A 12,345-nucleotide genomic window follows, 5' to 3' on the forward strand; every position below is an offset into this window, starting at 1 on the left:
TGCGTAACAAAATGTGGACGAAGTCAAGGGGTCTGAATACTTTCCAAATGCACTGTACACACACACAAAGTGTATGTCCAACTCAGAGGTCAATTTAATTTATCCCCCAACCCCCTCAATCTGGTTCAGGAACACATACTGTCCTACATCCAGTCTTCCCATGGTTCAGTTTGGATTCCTGAGAACTTGACCAGTCATTAGGGGAGTTATGACAGGCATGCAAAGATAGGAAGTGGTAATTTTGATGACTCAGCTAAGGCATGAGTGATTGTGTTCTGTTAGCTGCTCACTCTGTTTTTGCTCTCTCTGACTCATATGGATATCTGTAATCTTCTTGGGTGGGGGTGCTGTTTGAGTGGGTCATTCAGCTATGTGTGTGGGCAGGGAACCGGTCTCACTCATTGTGATGAAACTGACCCATTTCAGATGGATGGAGTCTGACTATTGTTCTTTGTGTTCAGAGGGTCTGGGTTCTTAAGAGGACCAGGAGGGAGTGAGTGAATGGTAAGCATATGCTGGGTCATCCATGTTTGAATGTCGTTTGTGTTGTCAATTTCTTTAGTGTTTGACGATGTTCCTACTATTAGGTTAAATGATATAGAGATCAGATGGATGTCCGCAGGCATATTACTACTTCAAATGATTGACATAATGATTTCTGTCTGACTAGTAATATATATGCTGCCTGCCAAACTTAACCACAAATTGTATTCATTTGGCACACCAACATGGCATAATGCATTAATTGCAGCTGACTTTCAATTGAGAATTCAGTTTTTCTCTCAATCATTTGTTTTATGTAGGCTACAGGACTCAAATTTTTGTAAGTTGCACATCACTCTACATTTTAAAAAGTTCACTACTTTCAGGTAATTTCATTTCTAAACGATGTTATGTGCGCTTCTTGTAAATATATAGTCAGCATAATGTACTGTATGCACAATTAATCTGTAATTGGCATATTCAAAGTAGAAGTGGAATCCATTTTATTTAACACTTGACAAGATCACCTAAATGTGTCCAAAGACAAGATGCGGTTCCCCTTCTACTCAGTCAGTTTTTTTTTTATCATCAAGAACACGTCCAAACATGGACAATCTTTAAACAGATGCATCTCATTGGTTGTTTGCTAGATTGATTAACCAAATGTTTTCTGTAAGGCATGGTATAAGAAAAGTCCCAGTCATGTACATGTCATTTACAATGGGCAAACGAGTAGTGTAATGAAGTGTATAATAAAAGAGTCACACTCTCTAAACCAAATCAGATGTTTAAGCTTTTAGTTGAAGTGGGAATGAATTTGGAGTGAGGTGTTTTCTGTGATATATGGGTCTCTATGGGTTACAGAATCCCCCATGCTCATTCTGCTTCTACTGCACCCATTTACTGTAAATGGAGTGTCTGTTGTGTTGTGGGCGTCTGTTAAGTGCTGGTAGTTTTGGTATTATTACCAGGGTGCAGACCAAGACCAGTGTAGCGTGGGTAGTTGCGAGTGGGAGGCTATGACTGAGATTACTCAGCATTCTGTTACTGGGCAGAAAAAGGAGGCCTCCATGACATCTGCTACCTAAATTGTATAATTTTTATGTATCAGATAAATGCTGCACAAATTTTCCATTTTGTATTGGCACTGTGCCCCTTATACTGTATCTTCCTCTCTAATATCTTATTTCTTGTTTATTTTTTGATTAGCTATACTATTTTGATAATGAAAACTGCACTGCTGGGTAGGGCTTGCAAGTCAAGCGTTTCACTGTACTCGTGCATGTGACAAATAAAACTTGTTTGGATAGAATGGAGTTGAGTAGTTTTAGCAATAAGGATTTGTCTTGAAATGTAAGCATGTAGGCTAGTCTATTTTTGGAGATTAGATTTCAAATGGCATAAGTATTGATACTGAAGGTTAAATACAGTATTCTTTTAGCAACCTTAGCAGATGTAAAAGGTCTCTGTGTAATGTGCATGTTATCATAACTTAAAAGCTTTCTTCATACGGTGCAGAACTTGTCAGGTATCACATTGTGTGGGTTGTGTTTACAATTTTAATCTTCTTTCAGAGTGGGAGGTTTATGATTCCCTGTATAGATGATGTCAAATAGAAAATGTATAAATGTCAAGTTAATGTCACGGATGTATGTATATGAGTAGTAGTAGCGTAGTGTCAGCGTCCTGAGTGAAATGGAAGTCGTCATGTGTTCTGGTCAGATTAAACAATGAGTAATGATGACCTTTTCATTACATCAGATGTGTGTATCTAGTAAGACACAGCAGATTTTTTCTAAGAACACAGGCCTAATGTGTGTGTGAGGCTTTCGGTGTGTGTCAAGTGATTCAACAGGAATGATTGTGGTTGAGCTCTTACAGAAAAACCACATGATTTCACGTGGAAAATCACATGATTTCACATGAAATTTCATGTGAAATCATGTGAAAACCTGGTTTTGGAACTTCACGTGATCACAGGTTATGACAAGTTATCACATTGCTTTACATGTTGTAACCTGTTATCACATTGCTTTACATGTTGTAACCTGTTATCACATTGCTTTACATGTTGTAACCTGTTATCACATTGCTTTACATGTTGTAACCTGTTATCACATTGCTTTACATGTTGTAACCTGTTATCACATTGCTTTACATGTTGTAACCTGTTATCACATTGCTTTACATGTTGTAACCTGTTATCACATTGCTTTACATGTTGTAACCTGTTATCACATTGCTTTACATGTTGTAACCTGTTATCACGTTGCTTTACATGTTGTAACCTGTTATCACATTAACTTCACATAAGGTCACATGAAAACATGTGTTTTTGGAACACTTCACATGTGAAATGTATGTGTTTTTTCCATAATGGTAGTTTAAGCCCTCTGGCCTTAATTCAAAAGAAACAAAAAAACGTTTTTTTCCCTATAGCTTTGAAATCTAGATTTACCAGTAGTTAAACTACTACAATATTTAGTTGTATATGTCACATTTTGAATAACTGTTTTGGACTCAGCAGTTTTTAAACTACAGTATGCAATATGGACTATGGGATTCAATTGTTTTCACAGTGGCACTATATTTTTAGCATGAAACAAAGGAATAGGGAAAAAAAACGACATGCTTATTCAACAGTTTATTTTGATACATCAACACAAATCAAATCAACATGTATTGGTCGCGTACACAGTTTATCAGAGGTTATAGTGGGTCCAGTGAAATGCTTCCGTGTTAAGCCTCACAATTAAACGAGCCCTGTGTCATTATCTGATAAAGATGTACAGTTGAAGTCGTAAGTTTACATACACTTAGGTTGGCGTCATTAAAACTAGTTTTTCAACCACTCCACAGAGCAGCAAAAATGTCAAACAAGTACACGAATAAACAAAAACAACAAATCACGAATGTCAGAACGAACCCAGTTTACCCAAATAACATTTTGTAAGTAATCCAAATGCAATCTATGCGTGTGTGTATATACACAAAAAAGATAAACTAAGAAGGATATGTACAGCAGTAGATATATTACAGTGAGCTATGTTGAGAATCCAGTGTATAAACAGTGTAACTAAATGCAATGTACAGTAGTAGATATATTAGAATGAGCAATGTGAAGAATACAGTATATGAATACAGTGTGAAAAACAGTATAAAAGAAACGGTCCAGTATTTAATGTCTCTAGGCTAAGTACACGGGACAGCAGTGTTGGGTGTGTGTGTGTGTGTGTGTGTGTTTTGTAAGTGAGTCTATCTTTGTCTCTTACTACAGGAGATGGTGCGATGGCTTTTCAACAGTCTGATGGCCTGGAGATAGAAGCTTTGTCTGCTAGATGGTAGCAGAGTGAACAGACCATAACTTGGGTGGCTGAGGTCCTTGATGATCATCTTGGCCTTCGTGATACAGTGGCTTGTGAAAATATTCACCCCCCTTGGCATTTTTCCTATTTTGTTGCCTTACAACCTGGAATTAAAATTGATTTTTTTGGGGGGGTGTATAATTAGATTTACACAACATGCCTACCACTTTAAAGATGCAAAATATATTTTATTGTGAAACAAACAAGAAATAAGGCAAAAAAACCTGAACTTGATCGTGCGTAACTATTCACTCCCCCCCCAAAAGTCAATACTTTGTAGAGCCACCTTTTGTAGCAATTACAGATGCAAGTCTCTTGGGGTATGTCTCTATAAGCTTGGCACATCTAGCCACTGGGATTTTTTGCCCATTCTTCAAGGCAAAACTGCTCCAGCTCCTTCAAGTTGGATGGGTTCCGCTGGTGTTCAGCAATCTTTGTCATACCACAAATTCTCAATTGGATAGAGGTCTGGGCTTTTACTAGGCCATTCCAAGACTTTTAAATGTTTCCTCTTAAACCATTCGAGTGTTGCTTTAGCAGTATGCTTAGGGTCATTGTCCTGCTGGAAGGTGAACCTCAGTTCCAGTCTCAAATCTCTGGAAGACTGAAACAGGTTTCCCCTCTAGAATTTCCCTGTATTTAGCACCATCATCATTCCTGACCAGTTTCCCAGTCCCTGCCGATGAAAAACATCCCCACAGGTGTTCTCGGGGATAGGTGTTGATAGGTGTTGGGTTTGCGCCAGAAATAGTGTTTTCCTTGATGGCCAAAAAGCTCAGTTTTAGTCTCATCTGACCAGAGTACCTTCTTCCATGTGTTTGGGGAGTCTCCCACATGCCTTTTGGCGAAGAGCAAACGTGTTTGCTTATTTTTTTTTAAGCAATGTCTTTTTTCAGGCCACTCTTCCGTAAAACCTAGCTATTTGGAGTGTACGGCTTAAAGTGGCCCTCTGGACAGATACTCCAATCTCCGCAGTGGAGCTTTGCAGCTCCTTCAGGGTTATCTTTGGTCACTTTGTTGCCTCTGATTAATGCCCTCCTTGCCTGGTCCATGAGTTTTGGTGTGCGGCCCTCTCTTGGCAGGTTTGTTGTGTTGCCATATTCTTTCAATTTTTTAATAATGGATTTAATGGTGCTCCGTGGGATGTTCAAAGTTTCTGATATTTCTTTTATAACACAACCCTAATGTACTTCTCCAGAACTTTGTTCCTGACCTGGTTGGAGAGCTCCTTGGTCTCATGGTGCAGCTTGTTTGGTGGTGCCCCTTGCTTAGTGGTTTTGCAGACTCTGGGGCCTTTCAGAACAGGTGTGTATATATATACTGAGATCATGTCACAGATCTTGTGACACTTAGATTGCACACAGGTGGACTTTATTTAACTAGTGATGTGACTTCTGAAGGTAATTGGTTGTACCAGATCTTATTTAGGGGCTTCATAGCAAAGGGGGTGAATACATATGCACACACCACTTTTCTGTTAGGTGGACTTTATTTAACTAATGATGTGACTTCTGAAGGTAATTGGTTGTACCAGATCTTATTTAGGGGCTTCATAGCAAAGGGGGTGAATACATATGCACACACCACTTTTCTGTTTTTAAAAAACATTTTATTTATTGAAATAAGTTATTTTTCCAGTTTCACTTCACCAATTTAAACAATTTTGTGTATGTCCATTACATTAAATCCAAATAAAAATCAATTTAAATTACAGGTTGTAATGCAACAAAATAGGAAAAATGCCACGGTGAATGAATACTTTTGCAAGGCACTGTATGGTCCTTGACTAGCCTCTAAATGCACTTTATGATGACAGAGGTGAGTGCTACGGGGCGGTAGTAATTTAGTTCAGTTACCTTAGCTACCTATGTAGTTCGATTTGTGTGGACTGCTTGTTGAGGCACGGTTGACAGTTTTATAGATAGAGAAGCATCATCATCATCTCTCTCTCTCTCTCTCTCTCTCTCTCTCTCTCTCTCTCTCTCTCTCTCTGACAGATAATGTATCATGGGTGGGAATAGGAGATTGGATTGGTTTTTGGAAACTGAAACCGTGTGTTGCTAATAATTTGATTCACAGTAGTAGTGACATTTGGTACATGAAAGTGTGGTTGTGCTTCAATATAATGGCATAGCATCATAGGCCTACTGCAGTTGTCTACAGCTTTAACTAGTGACATCATCAGTGTAATGATGATATAGCTATTGTATTGAATTTTCTTCTCTTTGTAAGCAACATGACACATGAGAGTCACTTCTCAGAAATAAGGGGTGTCTTGTCCTTCCAGAACTGATTGGCAGGTTATAGCCAGTAGATGGCGTTACAGTCCCAGGAAAGCCTCTGAGCTCACTTACTGCTATGAAAATGGCAATTGGACATTTTACAACGCCTCATTCTACTTTCTTTTGTTTCAACATGGACTTGAAATGCAACGATAACCGAGTAAAATATATTGTTTCATATATGAGTAACGTTTATATAGGTATGTATATATCACATTAGAATATGCCTATATTAAGTGTAGTGCAATAAAGCAGTGGTTCTAGAACACAGTTTGCTCATATACCTGCTGTTCATCCGCATTGCGGTTTATACAGTCTCTACATATACATACATTATTAGCCTGCAGTATCTGTAGTGTTATTGTTGACAAAACCACAGGCAAATGTGGCAACAACATTGATTCAACCAGTGTGTGGGGAAATACTATTTTCATGGCACTTCGATACCGAAGTGACATTTTCGTAGCAGGTTAGGGAGTCTGAAGTTAAGGTTAGGAAAAGAGTTAGGTTTAGCGAAAATGCTATCGTCACCTGCTACGAAAATCACTTTGTATCGAAGTGCGGCGAAAAGAGTGTGTCCCACATTGTGTGCGCAGTGGGTTACTTTCGTAAATTGCTCACTCAGAAAACGCCAAGTCAACTTCTTCAGAATGTTTTGCTAAAGAGATTTCAGATAACAATAAGAATGGTAGATATGATGTAAATCACATTACAGTCTCATACTAATGTTCTATATTTGTGTCAGTCTATTTAATTTGGTTATTCGCGATAACAATAGCTTACACGACATCTTATTTCAACGTTTTGAAATTCAGAATAGATTTGGAAATTATTGCTGAATCTTATTCAACTAAGCTATTCAAATATCTTGCTTAACAATGTTGGCCTAATTGTAAAGAATCGTATAACCGAAAATTAAACGTAATGTTTGAATTAATCGAAATGTCATAGATCTACAACTCTTATGTGCCTTTTTGTCTTGAGAACAGGTTGATATGCACAGTAGCCTAAACCTAGTGAATGAACCAAAGGCATTATTATTATTATTATTTTAATTGATAGCAAAACGTATAATAGAAAACTATGCAAGGCAACCTACCAATAATTATTGGTTATCAAATATTTGTCACATGCGCTGAATACAACGGGTGTAGACTAACGTGAAATGCTTGCTCACCAGCACTTCCCAACCTTGCAGAGTTAAAAACTAGTTACACACGAGGAATATAATGCACAACAATGAAGTGATAAGGGCTACAGAAAGCACCAGTACCAGATCAATGTGCAGGGAGGGCTACCAGGTATTTGAGGTAGATTAACATGAAGACAGGGTAAAGTATGTTGGGAATTTATGCAAGCCCTTTTTATTTGGTAAAAAGAAAGTTAAACGTAATATAAGCCTAGTTGCAAATAACCTACTAGTGTAGATACAATCCTGCCTGGCTATATATCAACTCAGAAATAACAGTTATTTTTTGTTTTGATTAGGCTATTTGCATCCATAACATCAGTTGTGCAGGTGTAGACACAAACACTGAAACTATGAGTTTGTTTATTTATAGGCCTACTGCTTTTTGAACCAACAAATCGATCAAATGTCACAAACAGTGCTGAGACTGATAAGAAGTTGATAAGAATAGACCTTACCTGACATTTAGCTGAATTGGTGGAGGTTTGGATATGACTATTTGGTGTAAATATATGCAGCTTGCAGCACTGTCGGGAGAGGTAGCCTCGAGGTCAATATGAAACACCTACAATATCTTTCTTTTTTTAAACATCAATACATATTTTACTGGTGAATATATATCAAATAGAACGATTTTGAAAATGATCATCGGGATAATGAAATACTGATTTAAAAGAGCACATTATTTCCCTGTAAGCAAACGTCAATATCAAAGATTGAATGAAGCAATGAAATACAAATGAGATACACATTTATTCCGTAATAGGCCCATTTTAACACTTGTACACATTTATTCCGTAATAGGCCCATTTTAACACTTGTACACATTTATTCCGTAATAGGCCCATTTTAACACTTGTACACATTTATTCCGTAATAGGCCCATTTTAACACTTGTACACATTTTTTCCGTAATAGGCCCATTTTAACACTTGTACACATTTATTCCGTAATAGGCCCATTTTAACACTTGTACACATTTATTCCGTAATAGGCCCATTTTAACACTTGTACACATTTATTCCGTAATAGGCCCATTTTAACACTTGTAAACCAAGATACGGGTTCATTTAAAAAGTAGGACATGACTAAAATGGGTAAGATTTTGTGGCTATGATAACCAGGCTTGATTTGGGAAAACTCAATGACATGGTCTCTCACAGATCTGTAGTCACTAAATGGGTGTTAAAAGATGTGTGTTAAATGTCACATAAATGGAATTTGTTGCCTTCAGTAAAAAAGTCTTATATTGGTCTCTAGAGTTCTTGAGAATTGTACACAGCTAGAAGCCTATCTTGTCAAAGGAAAGTTGTGACTGGCCCTTTCTGAGTCAAACACCTCCACAGTCTGTGGTTATGGCAATTCACGATGCTCATCCTTTAAGTCTTTTTCACTTTCAGTCACTGGAAAAAAAAATATGAGAAAGTTGTCATAACTTTAAAGAACTCTATCCGCAAGATAGGACCTACTGCTTTATAAATCAAGTAATACCTTTTGATTTTATGCCACACTCTCCCTCTCTCCAACCAAGCAAAATGGTTCCCTTCTGCATGAAGAAAGTACAAGGGGTTTGGTAAATATACACTAATTATTTCAGTCTATGGATTCTGTCATTTGTAGAAATTATGAGGTTTGCTATTTTCATGAGAGCCTTTTGGCATTGAACAGTTACATCCTTGATTAGGCACTGTGTCTCTCTTTGTGTGTGTGTGTGTGTGTGTGTGGGTGCTCGCACATTGAGCTCTGACCATCATCCAGTACCTGACAGTGGTGTTTTGACATGTGTCTTACCTGTACTGATTGTTTTGGCATTGCTAGTCAGTATGAGCGTGCAGCGTAGAGACTGTGGGATCCAAGTAATAGACAGCAGAGCTTTAGAATGAGCTCTGTCTAACTAGAAGACCACTTCATCGAAATCACTTTGTGAAAATCGGTCTTCATGACAAAGGAGATGTTAAGAAAACATGAGGCACTGAGCATTTAGGTTGAAATAATACAAGGTAGCATAACACGATTCATCTATTTGTGATGTGTCTATCCCATAGTCCTACCTCCCAGCATCTATTTGTGATGTGTATATCCCATTGTCCTACCGCCCAGCATCTATTTGTGATGTGTCTATCCCATTGTCCTACCTCCCAGCATCTATTTGTGATGTGTATATCCCATTGTCCTACCGCCCAGCATCTATTTGTGATGTGTCTATCCCATAGTCCTACCTCCCAGCATCTATTTGTGATGTGTCTATCCCATTGTCCTACCTCCCAGCATCTATTTGTGATGTGTATATCCCATTGTCCTACTGCCCAGCATCTATTTGTGATGTGTCTATCCCATTGTCCTACCTCCCAGCATCTATTTGTGATGTGTCTATCCCATTGTCCTACCTCTCAGGATCTATTTGTGATGTGTCTATCCCATTGTCCTACCTCTCAGCATCTATTTGTGATGTGTCTATCCCATTGTCCTACCTCCCAGCATCTATTTGTGATGTGTCTATCCCATTGTCCTACCTCCCAGCATCTATTTGTGATGTGTCTATCCCATTGTCCTACCTCCCAGCATCTATTTGTGATGTGTCTATCCCATTGTCCTACCTCCCAGCATCTATTTGTGATGTGTCTATCCCATTGTCCTACCTCCCAGCATCTATTTGTGATGTGTCTATCCCATTGTCCTACCTCCCAGCATCTATTTGTGATGTGTCTATCCCATTGTCCTACCTCTCAGGATCTATTTGTGATGTGTCTATCCCATTGTCCTATCTCCCAGCATCTATTTGTGATGTGTCTATCCCATAGTCCTACCTCCCAGCATCTATTTGTGATGTGTATATCCCATTGTCCTACCGCCCAGCATCTATTTGTGATGTGTCTATCCCATTGTCCTACCTCCCAGCATCTATTTGTGATGTGTATATCCCATTGTCCTACCGCCCAGCATCTATTTGTGATGTGTCTATCCCATAGTCCTACCTCCCAGCATCTATTTGTGATGTGTCTATCCCATTGTCCTACCTCCCAGCATCTATTTGTGATGTGTATATCCCATTGTCCTACCGCCCAGCATCTATTTGTGATGTGTCTATCCCATTGTCCTACCTCCCAGCATCTATTTGTGATGTGTCTATCCCATTGTCCTACCTCTCAGGATCTATTTGTGATGTGTCTATCCCATTGTCCTACCTCTCAGCATCTATTTGTGATGTGTCTATCCCATTGTCCTACCTCCCAGCATCTATTTGTGATGTGTCTATCCCATTGTCCTACCTCCCAGCATCTATTTGTGATGTGTCTATCCCATTGTCCTACCTCTCAGGATCTATTTGTGATGTGTCTATCCCATTGTCCTATCTCCCAGCATCTATTTGTGATGTGTCTATCCCATTGTCCTACCTCCCAGCATCTATTTGTCTGTGTGGTGTTATAATCTTCAAGTATTATTATGGTCACTTTTATGTAGATGTCCGGTTATAACTATTTCACACATCATAAAGATGCACATGACATATAGCTCGGCTAGATTTGCAGTAGGTTTATAGGAACAAAGTATATATATTTTTAGTTGACACAATTGAAGGTAACGCGTGTGTAACATGAAGTCATCTTATTAGTCTTACTGTCTGTTTTTTGTTGCTGTTGATAGAGTCACATTGTAATATTGTCCTTGGGTACTGTATCTGACAGATACATTATGACAGTCAGCAAGTGAAAATAAGAGATGACACAACTGGTGATTGAAGCAGATTGCATCTATGAAACCCTATTCTCTGAGAAGGTATTGTAGGCCTACAATATACCAACCTGAGATGGAGTGAAACTTCAGTGGACTTCCATGACGTAACAATTTGAATGCTGTTTGACTGTGCAATTGTTTCAATTGTTGTCCTCTGAAAAAGACAATTGAGCCAGGGTCCGGTTTTGAAGACCATGTCATAGAAGTTTGAGATGTGACATACCCTTAGGGGCTCCAGTTTCACTGTTACAAAACATGCCGTGTATAGAGTAGGCTTACGTGGCCGTGAGGAAACACAACAAACTCATATTATAAAAGCAAACAAGATTTTGAGGCTCAATAGTGGGTCATTCATGTTCTTCAGAACAAAATACTTGTTTTAATTAAAGACATACTCAGATAAGTGAGGGTTGATTTTATCCACACAGACAAAAGTAATGTACTGTAATGTACTTCAATACAATAACCTCCCCAAACTATACCATCATTTTTGTTTAAATGTCAGTGTTGACCTTTCTAATTAGTGTGTCTGATGTTCATTTGAGTTGGAGTGAATTATCTAGAGGCTTATGCATTATTGCCGTGGCATTTAAAAAGAGAACTGAGGGGAGATATGAATGTGACCCCTGACCTTTCAAGGTCATGTTAGTCAAGTCAAACATTATACACATGGCTAAGAATTTGCATGTTGATAGCAATTATACATCTCTAGTACAGTGTAATATAAACATCCAAATTACAGTTAATGCATTTCAGGTTAAAAGAACGAATACACAAAGGTCAGCGCTGTCTAGACAGTCCAGATATAGTCCAGGCAGACATTTCAGATATGATTGTTTATAACACCCTAAAGCTGGACTTACTCAAACAGGTTTCAGAGTTAGGCAGTCTTCAGTGTGTATATATGTACCATATCATAATACTGCATTCAACATGGAATCTGATGTGTATCAATTTACCAATAATACAGGACAGTGTGAATAAAGCAACAAAACTTTTAACCATCAATATGACATTGTGTTTGTGTGAGAGAATGTGTAAGGCTCCCACAAAAGAGGGGAGATTTGAGCACTGAGCAGTGAGTCAAGGTGCGCGTGGGCTTGTTTTGAATGCACAGATGGCACCAACCAAACACATAGGATGTTGAAATGTCACCCAGAAATACCAAATCCTCCACAAAATATCTGTCTGAGCTTTTTCTGAAAACCACAAGCTTTTCTCAGTTTTGTTTTGTAATTTGTTTAACCTGGAAGTTGGTTTGTTTTTGTTCATGTAAAAGTTAAATTCACAT

The 12,345-nt window shown here is 38.4% G+C and overlaps 1 long non-coding RNA gene across 4 annotated transcripts in view; it reads left to right on the plus strand.

Annotated features, from left to right (window-relative positions):
* Nucleotides 1–12,345, plus strand: part of LOC116376202 (uncharacterized) — a 40,959-nt gene that overhangs the window by 17,522 nt on the left and 11,092 nt on the right. The window contains exons 1-2 of one of the 4 annotated variants that reach the window (XR_004211609.1): nucleotides 4,883–4,930; nucleotides 5,047–5,153. The exons of 2 other annotated variants lie outside the window; for them this stretch is intronic. This is a non-coding gene — a long non-coding RNA (uncharacterized LOC116376202). Of the gene's footprint in view, nucleotides 1–4,882; nucleotides 4,931–5,046; nucleotides 5,154–12,345 lie in introns of those variants that run through there. One more of the 4 variants, XR_004211608.1, reaches the window with a different exon arrangement.

Source organism: Oncorhynchus kisutch, linkage group LG11 (assembly GCF_002021735.2).
Source record: "Oncorhynchus kisutch isolate 150728-3 linkage group LG11, Okis_V2, whole genome shotgun sequence".
In the NCBI taxonomy this organism is placed as follows: Eukaryota; Metazoa; Chordata; class Actinopteri; order Salmoniformes; family Salmonidae; genus Oncorhynchus; species Oncorhynchus kisutch.